Source organism: Carassius auratus, chromosome 49 (genome assembly GCF_003368295.1).
Source record: "Carassius auratus strain Wakin chromosome 49, ASM336829v1, whole genome shotgun sequence".
In the NCBI taxonomy this organism is placed as follows: domain Eukaryota; kingdom Metazoa; phylum Chordata; class Actinopteri; order Cypriniformes; family Cyprinidae; genus Carassius; species Carassius auratus.
The window spans coordinates 6,606,007-6,625,727 of NC_039291.1; the positions used below are offsets into that span (position 1 = coordinate 6,606,007).

The 19,721-nt window shown below is 36.7% G+C and overlaps 1 pseudogene; it reads left to right on the plus strand.

The window, feature by feature from the left end:
* Nucleotides 1-1,065: 1,065 nt before the first annotated feature.
* LOC113065904 (nephrocystin-3-like) lies at nt 1,066-19,711 on the plus strand (annotated as a pseudogene).
* Nucleotides 19,712-19,721: the final 10 nt, after the last annotated feature.

Genomic DNA, 19,721 nt, shown 5'->3' on the forward strand with positions numbered 1-19,721 from the left:
CTCGCACTTGCTTAATGCCACTCCTTCACCCAGTCGTTACAGTGCAGGGCTGCAGGTTTGAGAAAGAATAAGAAAATCTGATCTTATTATGTGGGTCATCTTTTGATGTGGAGGAAATTTTATTTTTATTTAAAATATAATAAGTATTATTGGTATTATTTGCTTCACTGTATTAAATAGTGGTCTTAAGACTTTCTCTGAGTGTTTCAGTTTTCTGCAGTATGCTTGAGGTTTTGAGCTAAGAGATAACAGGAAGTCTATATAATGTGTGTGTGCAGGACAAGTATGAGATGAGAAATGTTGTTTTATACCTAGCTTCTTAGAATATTATTTGCATTCAATACTTAGAAACACATCTAGGAGACATAGTTGGATGACTTTAATGGACACATATCTTGAGTGTGCATTATGATTGGTTGAGATAGACGCATCCTTATTTGAGTAGGGTATACATACTGAGTTAAAGGGTATTTTCTCTTTGTTGCAATCTACAGCCAACACTGAATGGCTGTATGAATACATACCTTTTCTTGAAAGAAAATAAATCTTTAAAAGACTTTTGTCTCATACCTTTATAGAAACAGAAAACTGCCACGGCACTATTAATGAATCAAAAACTTGTATTATCATAGAACAAGCAATACAAATCATTGTATGAACTGGATTTTAATAATTTTTTGAATAATTTTTGAATTAATAGTAGTAATTTACCCATGTACCAAAAAAGCAAAGAAATTCTGAAATTAATGTTCATTTTCCCAGCATTTCTCTCAAGCTACCTTCTGTGTTTCTCTGGTTGTCAGGCTCTTCAGAAGACTTACCAGAAGATTCTTAGAGAGAAGGAAAGTGCCCTGGAGGCAAAGTATCAAGCCATGGAGTGAGCTGCTACCTTTAAGCATTCAGAGGCATGGCCAAACAGCAGTTTAAGGTGAAAAACTTATTCTCTATTTTATCTCTGTCTCTCACAGTAACTTTAACAACTGACTTATTAAAAATCATTACCTTGCACAATCCTAAATCTTCCCAAGACCCCTGTCTGCCTCCTTTTGTTTTTAGACTGTCTTATCTCTTTAGCCTCCAGCTGTTCTAGTTTCAGTTTGCTTGTCACTGCATTCTTTACCTCATGTATTTCTGTCCTAAATCACCCGGCAGATATTCCGGGAGACTAAAGAAAAGGAAATTCAGGATTTGCTGTGGGGCAAAACAAGATCTGAAGTCAAAACTTCAACAGCTGCAGGCTCAAGGCATTCAGATTTATGATCCAGCAGACTCGGATTCAGATGACAACGCACCACTATCATCAGTAAGAATGTGGCAGATACATTTCTCACATTGCCTCAACTTTATTTGAAAGAGGAAGTAAATCTTTTAAAGACAGCTAGATAGATATAAGAACTATCTATTTTTAAATCTGGTCCAGTTCGGTGCATATCATTTTAAAAGTGTCTGTGTATCTTTATATCTTTTTGATAATTTGTTTACTTACATTTTTGTTGTTCTATTTATTATTTAAATTGTTGTTCATCTTTTAGTTTTTTGGTTGATGTATGCATCTGTTATTTGTTTAGTATTTATTTAATTGTTCTCTGTGGAGTAATTATTTATTTATATGGCTGTGTGGAGTAACACAGTCCGCTGTTACCTCACATACACACAGGAGACCAGAGCGGAGCTGCAGACCTTTATACAGGTACACATGCTTAGATAACACATCTTAAATGCATCCATTCTCACATTTTAGCACTTTTCATCCATTTGTCTCTCTCTTTTAGACTATTTCTTTAAGGGCTGCAGAGGTTTTATGAGGATTTGGGTCATTTCTACCTGAATGTGTCATTTCCTGAGGAGAAAGCCACTCTTTATGCTGCTGAACGCAGGCAGGAGATCGGGAGGAGCTCTGTGTGTATGCTGCTTCTCAATTCTTCAGTGTCCAGGTGATACTTTATCTTTGTATCTTACTTGTCATTGCTATGAATCACATGAATGTGTTTTAATTGTGTTGTAGAAGATGTGGAAGTAGCGTTTGTGAAAACCCCAGACTCTCGGCCTCTCTTGCTCCATTTGTGAACTGGTGACAGAAAAGCTTCTACCCTCAGTACATCCACTAGAGACTTGCTGGAGAGAGTTAACAAAGCTGACAAGAGTGCCGAACTTAAAGTAATTTCAAATGATTAACATGGGTTTAAAAATTCTACTTAAACTTCTAAAAGTTTTTATGAAGTTCCTTAAAAAAGGGTTTCATAGGTTTTTCTGAAGCTTCTCTAAAGAATAATTTCAGTCTCATTTTATTTTAGGGTCCAATTCTCACTATTAACTAACCATTAACTATGACTTTTGCATCAATTAACTCCTTATTTGCTGCTTATTAATAGTTTTTAAGGTAGTTGTTAAGTTAAGGGGATTGGGTAGGATTATGGACGTCATGCATTATATGTATTATATAAGCACTAATAAACAGCCAATATGTTAATAATAGACATGCTAATAAGCAACTACTTAGTGTGAATTGGATCCTATACTAAAGTGTTACCATACTTTCTTTTAGTAATTCTTCTTTTATGTTTCTTCTAAGAATCATATATAGTACTGTGAGGTTTCATATATATTAGACTTTGACTTGATTGCACCATTTTGTGGTGGCAATATTTAACCCTCTTACACTTTTAGAAAAAGCATCGCATCTTGACTGTATGCGGTCATTTTAAAGATTTCTTTTAATTAAATTATTATTGAATATCTAAAAAAGTTACCAGGCTTTGAACCACTCAGACTGAGGAAACCATAATTTTTTTTAACTAAATTAGTAAAAACAAATGTCAAAAAAGGAATTTCTAAACATAAAAAAGATACTGTGAAGTGTGTAGGTCACATTGACTCTTTATTTTTGATGAATAATTCGTTGCTTCTTATTTTCTGCAGGTAGTGGATCATGCAGGGTCTGTAGAGGGTGGCGCTGCTCTTATCTTCAATCAACTTGAAAGAATCATCAGGTGCACACTGTGACACACATGTGGGTGTTAGTGTTAATAGCATGCTTTTAGTTTGTGCATAGTGTTCTTAGATCATGCAACCGAGATATGACTGGGTTAAAAATAACCCTGCTGTCAAGAGCTTTATACTGGGCAGCACACATGCTGGGTTAAACTAACAATGCAAGCAGGGTCGCTTATCATTGTCAGCCAACATATTTTCTTAATGTTTGAAAATAATTACAGCAAAAATAATATATGGAATAGATTAACAGTGAAATTAAATATGTTTTTATGTCTACATGGAAATAAAGTAGGAGCAGCCTCAGTGGACAGGCAAGTGAAAATGACTGTTGATAGTGCAGTTTGGAGCAGAAAAATACAGAAGTGGGTAACTATTGATTCTACTGTTGGTAAAACTGACCCAGCCACTGGAGTAAAAAAACAGAAACAACAACAACAACAAAAAAAAACATTCCTAACACTAAAAGTAACCTGAGCTTTTGTGTAAAAATATGAGCTTTGTCAGAATGTGGTTACCTATTTCAGGTTCTGAAAGCAGAACATCGTAAAGAGATGCATGATGTTAAACAGAAAGAGACATTTCTACAAGATTTTCTCTCTCTTTCTTCACGAGTTGTTGGGATTGGAGTTAGAAGACAGTGGAGTGGTGGAGGAGAGAGAAGAGGAAGACTCTGGTGATGTGCTGTGGGACCTTCGTGATGAGCAGGAGCAGATTGAGGCGTTCCAGCAGGCTTGTGGCACTGCTTCCAGATTAGACGATAACTGTGAAAGTACTACACACATATTGATAGCTAAAATTATTATTATCAGAGTAACCAAATATTGAATTAACTGTAACCTATATGAATGGCAGGATATGTGTACATTCAATGCTTCAATGTAAATTCATTGTTTCTTTTTACAGTATGTTGACTGACTTACCGCCCCTCCACCCATCCCATCCGCTGCTGGTATCTGGTGCACAATGATCGGGCAAATCACTTTTGCTTGCTAAATGGTTGTTTCAACTTAAATCTAAATATTAGGTATCATCACACAATAATTATGTAGGTCAATTTTCACAGAGTAAATGATAAGTTAGTTCTCTGCAGGAAAGTTACTGCAGAAACACTCTCCCAACATCCTCATTCTGTATCAGTTCAGGGGACATCCTCTCTCTACCAGCACAGATCCAGTGATCATCATTAAGCGCCTCACAGTGAAGGTCAGACACAGATACACACACTCATTTCACTCTATTTAGCTTCTTAAACTGTGTAAAGAACAGAGACAGAGACCAGTTTTAATTTAGTTATAACTAGCACTTTATAACATGCAGCCTGCACTGTATAGGGCTTTGTACACTGGAAATTGATAAACCATTGTCATATTTAACCCAAATATGACTATAATCCTGGGTTATCTTATGTTGTGCTATTTATATTTTGTCTTGGGTAGTTGAGTTTAAAGATTGACACTCTACATTTGTAAACCACGTTTTGACGTTCTTATGCATGCTGTATATACAGTACAGACTGGTCTGTCTGTGAAAATGTTGCCATTTCTGTTTGTCTTAAGCCTTAATATATATATATTTTTAATATAATATATATATTTAATATATATATTTTTTATATATATTTATTTTACATAAACTTTTGAACAGTATATGTATATGTATATGTTAAATAATTGGCTTTTATATTGTTAATGTATGGAAGCCAAAGCAAAATTGTTAAAAGATAATATGTTAAATCCTGCTTTTTTTGTTTTTGTTTTTATAAATAGTTTTATTCACTTTTAGAGGAACCTTAGATGTACAGTAGAGATAAACATTTTAGAACAATCCACAAATACTTGAATTTCTCTAAAATATTCTTGATCTTCATTTCTCAAAATTTTAAAGAATATTAGCTGCAGGTATTCCACTGTACATGTCAGACAAAATAGCCATGTCATTTCAACAGAAACCTTTATTTTGTGAAAACAAAATTTTTGAGAGAACCGTTACCACTGTAGCACAAAAAAAAAAGATTATATCTAAGATTTTGGAGGGTTACAAGTGTCAGAAATTATTAGGAAATCTAGAGGCCCTTGCTTGGAATGACTTCAGCACATCTGCGGCTGCTGGACATCACTATTTTCTCACACTGCGCTGGTGTGATCTCTGTCCACTTTTCTTCCAGTTTCTTCCATAGTTCAGTAACTGTAGTGGGTTTCTCAACCATAACTTTGTTTTCAAAGATTTTCCAGAGATTTTCAGTTGGGTTTAGATCAGTCAAGTCAAGTCAAGTCACCTTTATTTATATAGCGCTTTATACAAAATACATTGCGTCAAAGCAACTGAACAACATTCATTAGGAAAACAGTGTGTCAATAATGCAAAATGATAGTTAAAGGCAGTTCATCACTGAATTCAGTGATGTCATCTCTGTTCAGTTAAACAGTGTCTGTGCATTTATTTGCAATCAAGTCAACGATATCGCTGTAGATTAAGTGACCCCAACTAAGCAAGCCAGAGGTGACAGCGGCAAGGAACCGAAACTCCATCAGTGACAGAATGGAGAAGAAAACCTTGGGAGAAACCAGGCTCAGTTGGGGGGCCAGTTCTCCTCTGACCAGACGAAACCAGTAGTTTAATTCCAGGCTGCAGCAAAGTCAGATTGTGCAGAAGAATAATCTGTTTCCTGTGGTCTTGTCCTGGTGGTCCTCTGGGATAAGGTATTTACAGGGGATCTATATCTGGAGCTCTAGTTGTCCTGGTCTCCGCTGTCTTTCAGGGCAGTAGAGGTCCTTTCTAAGTGCTGATCCACCATCTGGTCTGGATACGTACTGGATCCAGGTGACTGCAGTTACCCAGTATGTGCTGAGAATTAGCTGACCTCTGTGACGTGAGGCAGCTAGCAGACGGTCGGTCTGATCTGGATCTGGTGGCTACGGTGACCTCGGAATAAGAGAGAAACAGACAAATATTAGCGTAGATGCCATCCTTCTAATGATGTAGCAAGTACAAAGGGTGTTATGGGAAGTGTTTCCGGTTCCAGTTTACCTAATTAATGCAGCCTAAAAATCCGTTAACGGATTTGGATATTAAAAGCATATTAGTATGTTATGTGTAAGCCAGGTTAAAGAGATGGGTCTTTAATCTAGATTTAAACTGCAAGAGTGTGTCTGCCTCCTGAAAAATGTTAGGTAGGTTATTCCAGAGGTTAGGCACCAAATAGGAAAAGGATCTGCCGCCCGCAGTTGATTTTGATATTCTAGGTATTATCAATTTGCCTGAGTTTTGAGAACGTAGCGGACGTAGAGGATTATAATGTAAAAGGAGCTCATTCAAAGACTGAGGTGCGAAACCATTCAGGGCTTTATAAGTAATAAGCAATATTTTAAAATGTATATGATGTTTGATAGGGAGTCAGTGCAGTGTTGACAGGACCGGGCTAATATGGTCATACTTCCTGGTTCTAGTAAGAACTCTTGCTGCTGCATTTTGGACTAGCTGTAGTTTGTTTACTAAGCGTGCAGAACAACCACCCAATAAAGCATTACAATAATCCAACGTTGGGGTCATAAATGCATGTATTAGCATTTCTGCATTTGACATTGAGAGCATAGGCCGTAGATATATTTTTGAGATGGAAAAATGCAGTTTTACAAATGCTAGAAACGTTGCTTTCTAAGGAAATATTGCGATCAAATAGCACACCTAGGTTCCTTACTGATGACGTAGAATTGACAGAGCAGCCATTAAGTCTTAGACAGTATTCTAGGTTAATACAAGCAGAGTTTTTAGGTCCTATAATTAACACCTCTGTTTTTTCAGAATTTAGCAGTAAGAAATTACTCATCATCCAGTTTTTTTTTATATCGACTATGTATTCCATTAGTTTTTCAAATTGGTGTGTTTCACCAGGCCACGAAGAAATATAGAGCTGAGTATCATCAGCATAACAGTGAAAGCTAACACCATGTTTCCTGATGATATCTCCCAAGGGTAACATATAAAGCGTGTAGAGTAGCGGCCCTAGTACTGAGCCTTGAGGTACTCCATACTGCACGTGTGATCGATATGATACATCTTCATTCACTGCTACGAACTGATGGCGGTCATATAAGTATGATTAAACCATGCTAATGCACTTCCACTGATGCCAACAAAGTGTTCAAGTCTATGCAAAAGAATGTTGTGATCAATTGTGTCAAACGCAGCACTAAGATTCAATAAAACTAATAGAGAGATACACCCACGATCGGATGATAAAAGCAGATCATTTGTAACTCTAAGGAGAGCAGTCTCAGTACTATGATATGTTCTAAATCCTGACTGGAAATCCTCACATATACCATTTGTCTCTAAGAAGGAATATAATTGTGAGGATACCACCTTTTCTAGTAACTTGACAGAAAAGGGAGATTCAAGATTTGTCTATAATTAACCAGTTCTTTGGGGTCAAGTTGTGTTTTTTTTTAATGAGAGGCTTAATAACAGCCAGTTTGAAAGTTTTGGGTGCATATCCTAATGACAATGAGGAATTACAATTATTCCTCTCCTATAGTAGAGAATGAATGGAACTGTTCCTCAAGGGGTCTATAGTGCACTGTCTGATGCGATACTGTAGCTGACGGCTGAATGGTTGCAATTTTGTCTCTAATAGTGTCGATTTTAGAATCAAAGTAGTTCATAAAGTCATTTCTGCTGTGGTGTTGGGAAATGTCAACACTTGTTGAGGCTTTATTTTTCGTTAATTTAGCCACTGTAATGAATAAATACCTGGGGTTATGTTTGTTTTCTTCTAAAAGAGAAGAAAAGTAATTGAATATAGCAGTTTTTAATGCTTTTCTGTAGGATAGGTTACTTTCCCGCCAAGCAATACGAAATACCTCTAGTTTTTTTTTCCTCCAGCTGCGCTCCATTTTTCGGGCTGCTCTCTTTAGGGTGCGAGTATACTCATTATACCATGGCGTCAAACAGTTTTCCTTAACCTTCCTTAGGCCTAAAGGAGCAACTGTATTTAAAGTGCTAGAAAAGAGAGAGTCTATAGTTTCTGTTACATCATCAAGTTGTTCTGAGGTTTTGGATTATGCTAAGGAATTTGGATAAATCAGGAAGATAACTTAAAAAGCAGTCTTTTGTGGTAGAAGTGATGGTTCTACCATACTTGTAACAAGAAGTAGAATTTACAATTTTGGATATATGAAGTTTGCACAAAACTAAATAATGATCTGAGATATCATCACTTGGATGCATAATTTTAACACTATCAACATCAATTCCATGTGACAGTATTAAATCTAGAGTTTGATTTCGACAATGAGTAGGTCCTGCAATGTGTTGTCTAACCCCAATAGAGTTCAGAATGTCTATAAATGCTGATCCCAATGCATCTTTTTCATTATCAACATGGATATTAAAATCACCAACTATTAAAACTTTATCTGCAGCCAGAACTAAATCAGATGTAAAATCACTAAACTCTTTAATAAAATCTGTATGGTGCCCTGGTGGCCTGTATACAGTAGCCAGTACAAACATTACAGGGGATTTATCATTAACATTTGTTTCTCTGTATAATGTTATATGAAGCACCATTACTTCAGATGAGTTATATTTGAAGCCTGCCCTCTGAGAAATCCTGAAAATGTTGTTATAAATTGAAGCAACACCTCCTCCTTTGCCTTTTAGATGGGGCTCATGTTTATAACAGTAATCTTGGGGGGTGGACTCATTTAAAATAATGTAATAATCAGGTTTTAGCCAGGTTTCTGTCAAACAGAGCACATCTAGATTATGATCAGTGATCATATTATTTACAAAAAGTGTTTTAGTAGAAAGGGATCTGACATTCAATAAGCCAAGCTTTATCATTTGTTTATCAATATTGCATCTGTTTTTTATTTGTTTAACCTCAATTAAATTGTTTATCTTAATTTGGTTTGGACGTTTTTTGTATTTTCTAGTTCGGGGAACAGACACAGTCTCTATAGTGTGATATCTAGGTGAAAGAATCACTATGTGCTGAGAATTAGCTGACCTCTGTGACGTGAGGCAGCTAGCAGACGGTCGGTTTAGCCAGTCTGTCTGCTTCCTGACCTGTGCCCCAGTTAGTCAAGTATAAACACTAAGGCTATTTGCCATATTTCTAGAGAGAAGAGTGGCGCCACCCCAGGAGGGATGAAGACCATCTCTTTTCAACAGGTTAGGTCTGCCCCAAAAGCTTGTCCAATTGTTTATGAAACCTATTTTATTCTGTGGGCACCACTTAGACATCCAGCCATTGAGTGATGACAATCTGCTATGCATCTCATCACCACGGTAAGCAGGGAGGGACCAGAGCATATTACAGTGTCTGACATCGTTCTTGCAAGTTCACACACCTCTTTAATGTTATTTTTAGTGATCTACGACTGGGGAAGTCGAACATCATTAGCGCCGGCATGAATAACAATCTTACTGTATTTATGTTTAGCATTAGCCAGCACTTTTACATTTGCCAAGATGTCAGGCGCTCTGGCTCCCAGTAAACATTTGATTATGGTGGCTGGTGTCTGTATATTCACGTTCCGTACAATAGAATCACCAATAACTAGAGCACTTTCATCAGGTTTCTCAGTGGGTGCATCACTTCAGTGTGGGTAAGTTTCATAAAAAATAAAGAAATAACATTTTGATCAAAGAGCTGAAAACAGACTATGAACTGGATTCAGAATGTTAATCAAAACATAGAGGGAGTCGATCAACACCCCAAAGCTTGACTGTAATTAGTACATCTTCAGCGGTCAACATTTTATTGCATAACGTTAAAGTTTTGATGCTGTTTCATGTCAGATGATCATTTTAGATTACATGTGTTAGTATCTGTTGTTTCTTTTTCTTCTTCACTTGTGTTTTTTGGAAATTCTGTACAAAAGATGTGTACTAGCACCCTCTACCATATATAAGTATAGTTCAAATATATTTAGACTTTTTGTAAGTATAAGTGAAGTATATTAAATGTAATTTTAAGTATACTTCTGAGAAGTACATAAAGCACATTTCTGAGAATTACATAAAAAGTTAACTAAAAGTCTATTTTCCTATCTTTAGTATAAAAGAAGTATACTAATGGCACACTTGAATAAACATTTTTTGTAAGGGATGTAGCAGTATGAGAGGCCCAACTCCTGCTGCAGAAAACATCCTTCAAACCATGACACTTCCTCCTCCACCTTTCACTGACTTTTTTACGCACTTGGGTTTTCCCTAGTTTGACGCTGAAAATAATGTTTCCCATCTGACCCAAATAAATGAAACTTGCTCTCATCACTAAAGTGAACTTTGGACCAGTTAGGATCTCTCCACACAACATTCTCTTTAGCAGAGGTGAGCTTAGTGAAAGATTATGTTTACTTCAATTCAAATGCATTCACATTGTCACTGTGCCTCACATCTGATAAACTCACACTCTATTTACAAAAGTGTGACCCAAATTGCCTATATAATTAGCCCATTAGGTCGGCATCAGGTCAATGTATCATAGACTGTCCATGGGAGAGGTCCCATCAGGTCATCAGGAGGTTACACTATCATTTGCCCTCCATGTGGTGTTATTGTATTGTTTGTCACATATTTGTCTCGAGGTATAAAGGTCTGGTCTCTCAGACAGAACGTTGGGTTAAGATTGTTTGAAGGAAGATGTGCTGACATTGCTGCTACAGAACTGCTACACTACAACCTTCAATAAATGTCCCACAAGAACTTTGGTCAAACTTGCTTATTTTATGTATAAGAGAAATACAGTACATTGGCGAGCCACCCAAATGACTGCCAATTCAAATACAGCAAAAACTAACACTAGATTTTTGATTCCTTCTGCTGATGAGAGGCTTGGTCATTGCAAAGGCATTTTTCAGTAAGACTTCTCTTAAACAGATCCTTACCCTGTTCAGCATTCAACTGGCTAGCAATTCCAGCTGCAGTGTTGAACCCATTGACAATCTCCGCATTATCCTGTCCTCTCTTGCATTTGTCTTATGAAAAATTTTTTTAGCCTTTCTGGGGGACTTGAATTAATTAATGTAATTGCAAAGCTGCAATAGTCTATAAATCACTTATTTGGAATGACCAACTTATTTTGCAATGTCTGAAAGGGTCATCCTTTTGGCTTTCATATGTACAGCCTCCTGTCACAGGGTTTCAGTCACCTTAGTGATCCCACCATCTTGCAATCTCAGTGAAAATTAGAGGAATGATGGCATTAAAATAGGGTTTGTCATATAATAAAGCAAATTAGCCCCAGGTGCCAGATTAACACCAATAACTTGAAGGTATCTGTAAGCGTTCTCTAATAGTAATCAGAGTTCTTTTTTAAATATCTAATTTAAGTTTTTTAGATGTGCTTCAGAATACAGTTAATTCAAGAAATATGCCGGAAAACTGCCCTTTTTTTCTGTTTAGACTATTTCAAATAGGTCTAAACAGTGACCTTGAAATGTTTTAAATATTACGTTGTTCTCCACTGTATAAGTACAATTTTAATTAACTTTTTTAACAATCAATAGGATTCCAGTGTGAAATAATCTTAACAACCCTAAAAATACATAATAATAAAAATAAAAACAAAATTGCTCATTCAAATTTTATGCACAAAACCCTTGAACCCTAGAAAACCCTAGACCCCCTAAAACACCTAGACACTTGCAGCACCGTTGGGGTCACTGGCCCCAAGTTTGAAAACCCCTGGTTTAACCATAAGTTTAAAGTTGCCTTAATCCAGGGTTTAAAATTTGTTATGCAACTATTATGCAAAAAGCCCAAACCTGTGAAAGAACAGAGTTGTATAGATTCACAAGTTCTTACAGTTGTTAATTATTACAGTGATCTTTTAACTATAAAACAGCACTTGGTAAACTTTTTATCTCGACTGTTTTCACTCTTATACTAGAGATGTGACCTGGCCTGGTTGCTGTAACATCGGCATTACATACATTAGATCTAGACTTCATGAACTCTAGATGAACTGTTGCCCCATAATTCATAAGCCCTTTTACACAAAAAGTATTTTCCGGTATGAGAAATTGTAACTACCAGTAAATCATGCAATGTGTCAACAAAGAACAGAATTACCGGTATGAAGCACCTACAAGGGAAGAATGCTCTGCTGTAAGAAATCTGGTTTAGGCCAATCCTCATACTGTTTACAGTAAGTGCCACTGCTTGTTCTATGGAAACACTTGCAGTCTCCATTCAGAAGTGTCGTTACCATTGCGTACTATAGTAACTATTATAGTACCTAATATGTGACTCTTGTTTTTGAGAGAAATAACCTGTTCTGTGCAATCAACCCCTTCTCTGTCACTCAGAAGTTAATTTCTTTTTCTATCAGAATGGACAGATTAGTGAAACTAAAGTGCTTCTCCTCATCCAAGTGGATGAAGACACCGGCATAGCTTTCTCATAACTAAAACTAAAAAGACACGTAAAAGTCACGTAAGGGTTTTATAAAAACAATTCAAGCATAGTTAACAATACTTAGAACTTTCCTCTAAACAAATTCTCGTTCCCAATCATCCTTGTAGCTGCTCCAGCATTTCCGGTCTATTTCTGGCCTCTCGATGGAACCTTCAAAGATACTCAAGGAGTTCCCACGCTGGCGAGAGAGGCTGTCTGCATGTCATCACGGTAACAACATAATCATTGACTCCATTGACCAAATACAGGGAATACTTCCTCAAATAACCTTCCTCATTGGGCTGTGGTGTGTTTGATGATCTGTGCTGGTGAAGACAAAACTAAACACCTACATTTGGTCGTGGGAGTTCTTGGTAATTTATTTTACATTTTGTCATTAACTCTTTACATAATGCTAACATTTCTGTAATTTCAGCAGAAACTTTTTGCTTTTTTCTACAAGGAAAGGGTATTTATATCTTTATCATATCTATATCACACACACACACACACACACACACAGACAATTTGGTTTCAAATGGCATGTAATCAGATCTTAAAATAAATATCCATGTGTCAGAGTGTGCATCATAAAGTTGAAATGCCCACTTTAGCATTTAATAAAAAAATTAAAAAATAAGTGTGAGTTTGAGTATCAGTATTTACTGCTTGCAAACAGAAGTTGGAGAGACATTGCCGTTCAGCTGCAACATGCAATGTGCTCTATATCTCACTACTGTCAAGACTCATTACACAATAAGTAGATGTGTGAGTGACTGGATTGTACATTTGTAGTGTTTGTGGGTTTATGCCTGTTTATATTCCCTGTTTGTATTTACAGGTCTCTGTGTGTGTTTTGAGAGTGTAATGTGTGAGAGCAACTTTTTCTTTGATTGCTGTACTGATACAGCAGAATCATTTCATTTATTGCTCCAATTTATTTATTTCTTTTTTTTATTATTGTACAATAATTGCAATATCTTAATCATTTAGCAGATGCTTTCATCCAGAGTGACTTATAAATGAGAACAATAGAAGCAATCGGACCAACAAGAGAACAACAACAATATACAAGTGCCATGACAAGTCTCAGTTAGTCTAGCACAGAACCCATAGATATGTTTTTTTTTTTCAAGAATAAGATAAACAAGAAAAAGGTATAAGTGCAAGTATATAAATATACACACGATATAAATGAAAAGTGATATTATCCAGTGACAAAGCTATCGGTTGGATTAGATGGGCGTGGTTTAATTAAACTGAAACAGTTACAATATTTATTATACAATATTTACCTAAAACAATTATATGTAATATACTTTATGCATATTAAATGTAAAATAATGCTATATAATATAATATAAAAATATATATAATGTATTTTATAATATATATATATATATATATATATATATATATATATATATATATATATATATATATATATATATATATATATATATAAAATAAATCGTGACAAGGTTGGTTAGTCCAACAAATCTGTCTCTCGTTAGTACACATTATGTTTGTCTGAGCATTTTTATGTTTAATCTGTCAGATCAAGATCCTCCTGGATGTTAGAGAGGACTTTTACAGCAGTGTGTGTTGTGTCAAGACACAGTATCACTATACAGAGTGTGTCTGAAGGTTGCTCTACTCACTCAGCACTGATCAGAAAAAGCACATCATGAAAAAGGTCACCTGTCCACTTTGAAGAAGAGGATCACTAAAATAAAAGAAAACACTACAGTACACAGTTTAACTTATTTATTTGTATTTCTCCTCATGTACCTGTTGTGTCAGGTATGTACCAGTCAGATTGTGTAGCTGTACCTTTGAAGCTATGTCGGTAGCACTTTATTTTACAGTCCTGTTCCCCATGTACATACTATGTACTTATTACAGTAATTACAATAACTATGTAATAACTAGGTACTAACCCTGAACCTACCCCTAAACCTAACCCTACCCCATGTAGTTATCTTGTATTACCAGAACTTTCTTAGATAAATACACTGTAAGTACACTATAAGTTCATGTAAGTACACGTAAAGTACAACCGCTATGTCCTTTAATGTTTTTGTAGATGAAGCTAAATATGGTACTGTGAAATTTTTTTGAGTGAAGATCTCACTTTCACATCTCGCTGTCAGTTTCATTTTAGTTAACTTCAGTTATTTCTCTGTGTATCATTTCAAGGCATGTGAAGCGGTCAACCAAGAGTTCCTGGATGGGGACAAATGTCATGGATCCTACAGAGAGAAAATCATTTGGTTCTTCAGTGAGTAGCTGAAGTAAGACTATCTTACTGAGTATATTGAACGGATGTGATTTTTCTGTATTAACATGTATTTCTGTATTTTCTGACCTGGGAAGAAAATTGTGAATTGTGTAAATCTTTGCATGAAAATGTTATACTCGGCAAGTTCAAATTGGTGTTGGTGAATCGATGAAACGCTGATACTCTGACTGCTGCATGTTTCAGAGTGAAGCAGTATTTAGTTAATTTTCACACGAGCAGCACATGGTCTGCTGTTTTCAGTGTCTTAATTCACAGTAAATGCTGCTACTCACAAACCTAAATCATCCTTTCATATAGAGTAGTACATTTGCAAAAGGACATAGGGTCCCCAGTCATCCTGGAATTGTGCAATGCAGATTTGCAGTCATGGGAAATGTTCAGTAAAATATTTTAGTGTAATACGTTTTCATCAATGGTTTGACAGTCAACAGTTTTAATAGATATACAAGTTAAATGCAACCTTACTTGATACAAATTAAAGTTTCATATTCGTTTTGAGTATTATTGTAGTTTTTTTAATGATTTTTTACTGAAGCATTTTGGACATATTTCCTGGCCGCTCAAAGCTTTTTACAGTATTTGCAAGCCTTCTTCCACATGACTGCTCGAGTTCAGTCAGGTCTGTTATTTGGGTGAAAATGTGGGTGAAATAGTGCACACAGCTCTTGTTTGTTAACATCTGGGTGCAAATCCTTCACAATCAGTGACCTCGATAGATCAGATCTGCTCTGCATTTCTTTAAGTTTGTATTTCCTCTTGCAGACCTCAAAGTTTGAGATGGTGTCATATATACCAAACCTGTCACCGTGCCATGCTAAGACTTTAAAAGTCATGTTTTTGGGTGTGATGCACGTAGTTTTTTTTCATAAGCGCCAAAAAATGTATAATATTACTCTATCTATAATACTGTACATAACAGCAAAATAAATTCAATGGAGTTAAGCACCATACATAAATAAAAAAGGTATATACTATATTAAATATATATATACTATATTAAATATATATATATATATATATATATATATATATATATATATATATGTACAGTATATATGCATTAGGGCTGCATGATAAATCACATCATATTTAATGCGCATCTTGTCAGTAAAGCCAGTTCTGTAACCAGCGTTAAATCACTATCACCTGCACGCTTTCACATGGAGCAGCATAAACTACACAGAGCCGTTGTTCACTGACAAGCTGCACAAAACTACCATCATATTTTGCGCATGTTTTGCACAGCTTGTCGGAACTGGCATTACTGACAAGATGCGCATTACATATCGCATACGATTTATTGTGTAGCCCAAGTATACATCTATGTAAACAAACATATGTATGTGTGTGTGTGTGTGTAATATATATATATTACACACACACACACACATACAGTGCCCTCCATAATTATTGGAAAAGTAATGACAGAATTGCTTGTCTGCTGTGGAGTCAAGACAAATGGAAAATTATTAATAAAAATATTATAGACTGGGGAAAGCATTTCATTGGATGAAACCTAGAGTCTGTTGATGTATATAGGTGGCAGACTCACTGCTGTGATTGCATGCAAGGGATTTGGAACTAAATATTAGCTTTTAAACTTTTACAGTTGCTTTAAGTTCAGTTGTCCCAATACTTATGCTCACGTCAGTTTAGGGAATGAAACTCTAAAAGTGCACCTGTCCAATTAGAAATGAGTCGTTCTGCCATTGAAATAGGCCAGTCAAATGATTCATGCAAATGCCAAAATATAAGCTCGGCACTGCTTTGCTTACAGGGGTAACTAGGATTAACAATATTTTTCAGATTTTCAGTAAAAACACTACCAACTGTCAGAGAGTGAATTAGCATTTTCATTCAGCTTTTTGTTAAAACCAACCATATATAATAATTTATTATTTTGATTCAACCCTTGTCTTAAAAATAATTAAAATGTCTTTATACATGTTTTACACTCAGTGGGCACCTAAAATGTATGGTACCTTGAAATGTTTCTTAAATTACTTTGTAATTTACTATTCTTATACATCATTACTTTTATTACTAATACACATTTTCCATTTGCAATTATATAATGCATTTTAACATGTTGCTTTTTATAACCTAGTGCTGCAAAGATGTTCTTGACCCGATCCCTGGAGATGTGCCAGCGTGTGCTGGGCTGGATCATACAAACTTTTTCCCAGTCTCTGAACTACCTGCGCTTCACAGTGAGAGGAAAGAGTATGAGAGTGCAGAGGAGCTGTGTGAAAGTGCCCTTGACATCCGCAAACAAGTACTTGCCTCAGATCATCCCTTTCTCACCCTTACCCTCAAACACTTGGTCATGCTTTACAAAAGCAGGGTGAGAAACCACAGGAAAAGGGTTACAACTCACCAGCTCTGCAGAACATGTAGCAGTCAAGTGACGATTATGCATACATTCATTCTGAAATGTTTGTTTTTGTGTGCTTTTGCCTTTTTTATATTATTTATTAATCTGTGGACCTTTTTTATTGGCTGGTGCCTCATTTATGAACTGGCTCTTGAAATCCGAGGGAAGAGTATAGGGCTTAAACACCCCAGTGTGGCCACTGCTTTGGTTTACCTCACAGTGCTCTATTGCCAACTGGTGAGAAACTTCTCAGAATTCACCCACCTGCTTTGTTGAAAAACTTCCCAGTCCACTGATTGATGTGACTTATGTGATGTGTGTTTGTGTTGCAGAAGCAACACAGTGATGCATTGCCTTTGTAGGAGCACACTCTAAAGGTGTATGAGTACAGTCTTGGCTGACTGCACCCTTATCTTGGAGAGACTCTGAAAAACCTGGCTGTACTCAGGTTAGCCATATTTTATTAGCTCTGCTGTAAGATTTTGATTAAATTCATAGCACATTCAACAAATGTGTTAAGGGCCATTCACACAGAACTGTATGACAGCATAAAATGATTACAATACAAGGCTAATATTACACTGTAAGGAAAAGATCAGACAATTTTGTTAATCCAAAGTTTGCATCATTTGGAGTCTTCACAAATGTTGTCATCATCTGAAATCTTTGCAAAAAGACAAATATTTACAGCAGTCAAATATGGAGTGCCTCAAGGATCTGTATTAGGCCCCCTGCTGTTTTGATTATACATGCTGCCCCTTGGAAACATTTTATTACAATTTGTAAATATTGTATCTATTGTATAGTGTATGGCCGGCAGCCATATCACCCTGCAGCCCAAGACCGGTTACCCACTGAAGTTAAGCAGGGCTGAGCCTGGTCACTATCACCTAACAGCACCTGGTCACTATCACCATGTACACTATCAGTACCTGGATGGGAAACCTCCTGGGAAAACTAGGTTGCTGCTGAAAGAGGTGCTAGTGAGGCCAGAAGGGGGTGCTCACCCTGTGGTCTGTGTGGGTCCTTGTGCCCCAGTGTACTGATTGGAACACGATACTGTCAACAAGCACCTTCCTTTGGATGAGATGTTAAACCGAGGTCCAGACTCTCTGTGGTCATTAAAAATCCAAGGATGTCTTTCTAAAAGAGCAGAAGTGTGACTTCGGCATCCTGGCTAAATTCACCCATTGGCCTCTGACCATCATGGCCTCCTAACAATCCCCATATCTGCTGATTGGCTTCATCACTCTGTCTCTTCTCCACCAGTAAGCTGGTGTGTGGTGGGTATTTTGGAGCAATATGGCTGCCACCCAGAGCCGGAGGGGCACCAACCATTCACAGCAACTAGGGGGGCACCACATGACACAAGCTTTAAAAATATTTTTCGTAAATTGTCTTATTATTAACTTGAAATTCTTGAAAGACCATACCATTTTTAAACGACTGAAGAATGAGCTCAGAACGACAATGACAGAAGCGATTGACACCCCTGTTTACCATTGAAGTCAAAGTTAAAACATTACCGTATGCTGCTCAGTGCTCCTGTAGTACACTGAAAACCTAGAGCTCCCTCTCGTGGCTGCAGACGGTAATGTTTTCTCTTGGTTCTACATAAATGCGACTTATAAATGTTTTCTCTTCATCATGACGTGTTTTTGGACTGATGCGACTTATACTTAGGTGTGACTAATATTCCGAAAAATACGGTAGTTGGACAAGTTAATAAATTACATTTGAGAAATCACCTTAATTTTGTTTGATGGGGGGTGGGGGGGGGGTGGGGGGGGGTTGAGGTATAGAGCCCAGGGGCACAACACTGTCTTAATATGGCCCTGCTGCCGTCGCATCATCCAGGTGGATGCTGCACACTGGTGGTGGATGAGGAGATACCCCCTGATTATGTAAAGCGCTTTGAGTGCCTAGATAAGCGCTATATAAATGTAATGAATTATTATTATTATCTTAAATAATAGAGGAAAAGTGATTAACCATATCTAGATAACAAAATTTTACATAGCAACCATCCAGAACACCCTAGCAATCTCGTAGCACCAACATGGCAACCACTCTCTTACTTTCTCAGCTACGTAGAGGGAGATTTTGAGAAGGCCGCTGAACTGTACGAACGAGTGATGGAAATAAAGGAGGCTGAGCTGTCTCTGGTGTGCAGTAAGCCCCCCTCACGTCACTCATCCAGCGGCGACATCTTTAGCCTGCGAAGCCCTGCCCTGTCTTATGCCTCAAGGTGACACCTGATACATCAACAATTAAGCTGAACTCTTACTTTCAATAATTAAGCCATATTGGCCACACTTGCTGCACACTTAATGTATCATTCATTGCCACTGGGTTTATAAAAGGTGCTCTCCGGTGGTAAACGGTAGAAAGGGTTGTATTCCTGTGATTTTCAATAACTGCTGAAATACAGCACTCCATATCATCAGCATACCAATATTTCTAATGCACTGCGTTTAAAATGTGAGGTCTAGAAAAGTAGTGTTAAGTAAAGTCACTATGATCAGAATAGTGTTATTTATGGAAGGCCACCTCAGAATGAAAACAACAACAACAACAAAAAAAGATAATTGTGAGAAGTTTAATGATTTCCTGTAATCATATAAAATGTGATCTACAGAGTTTCGG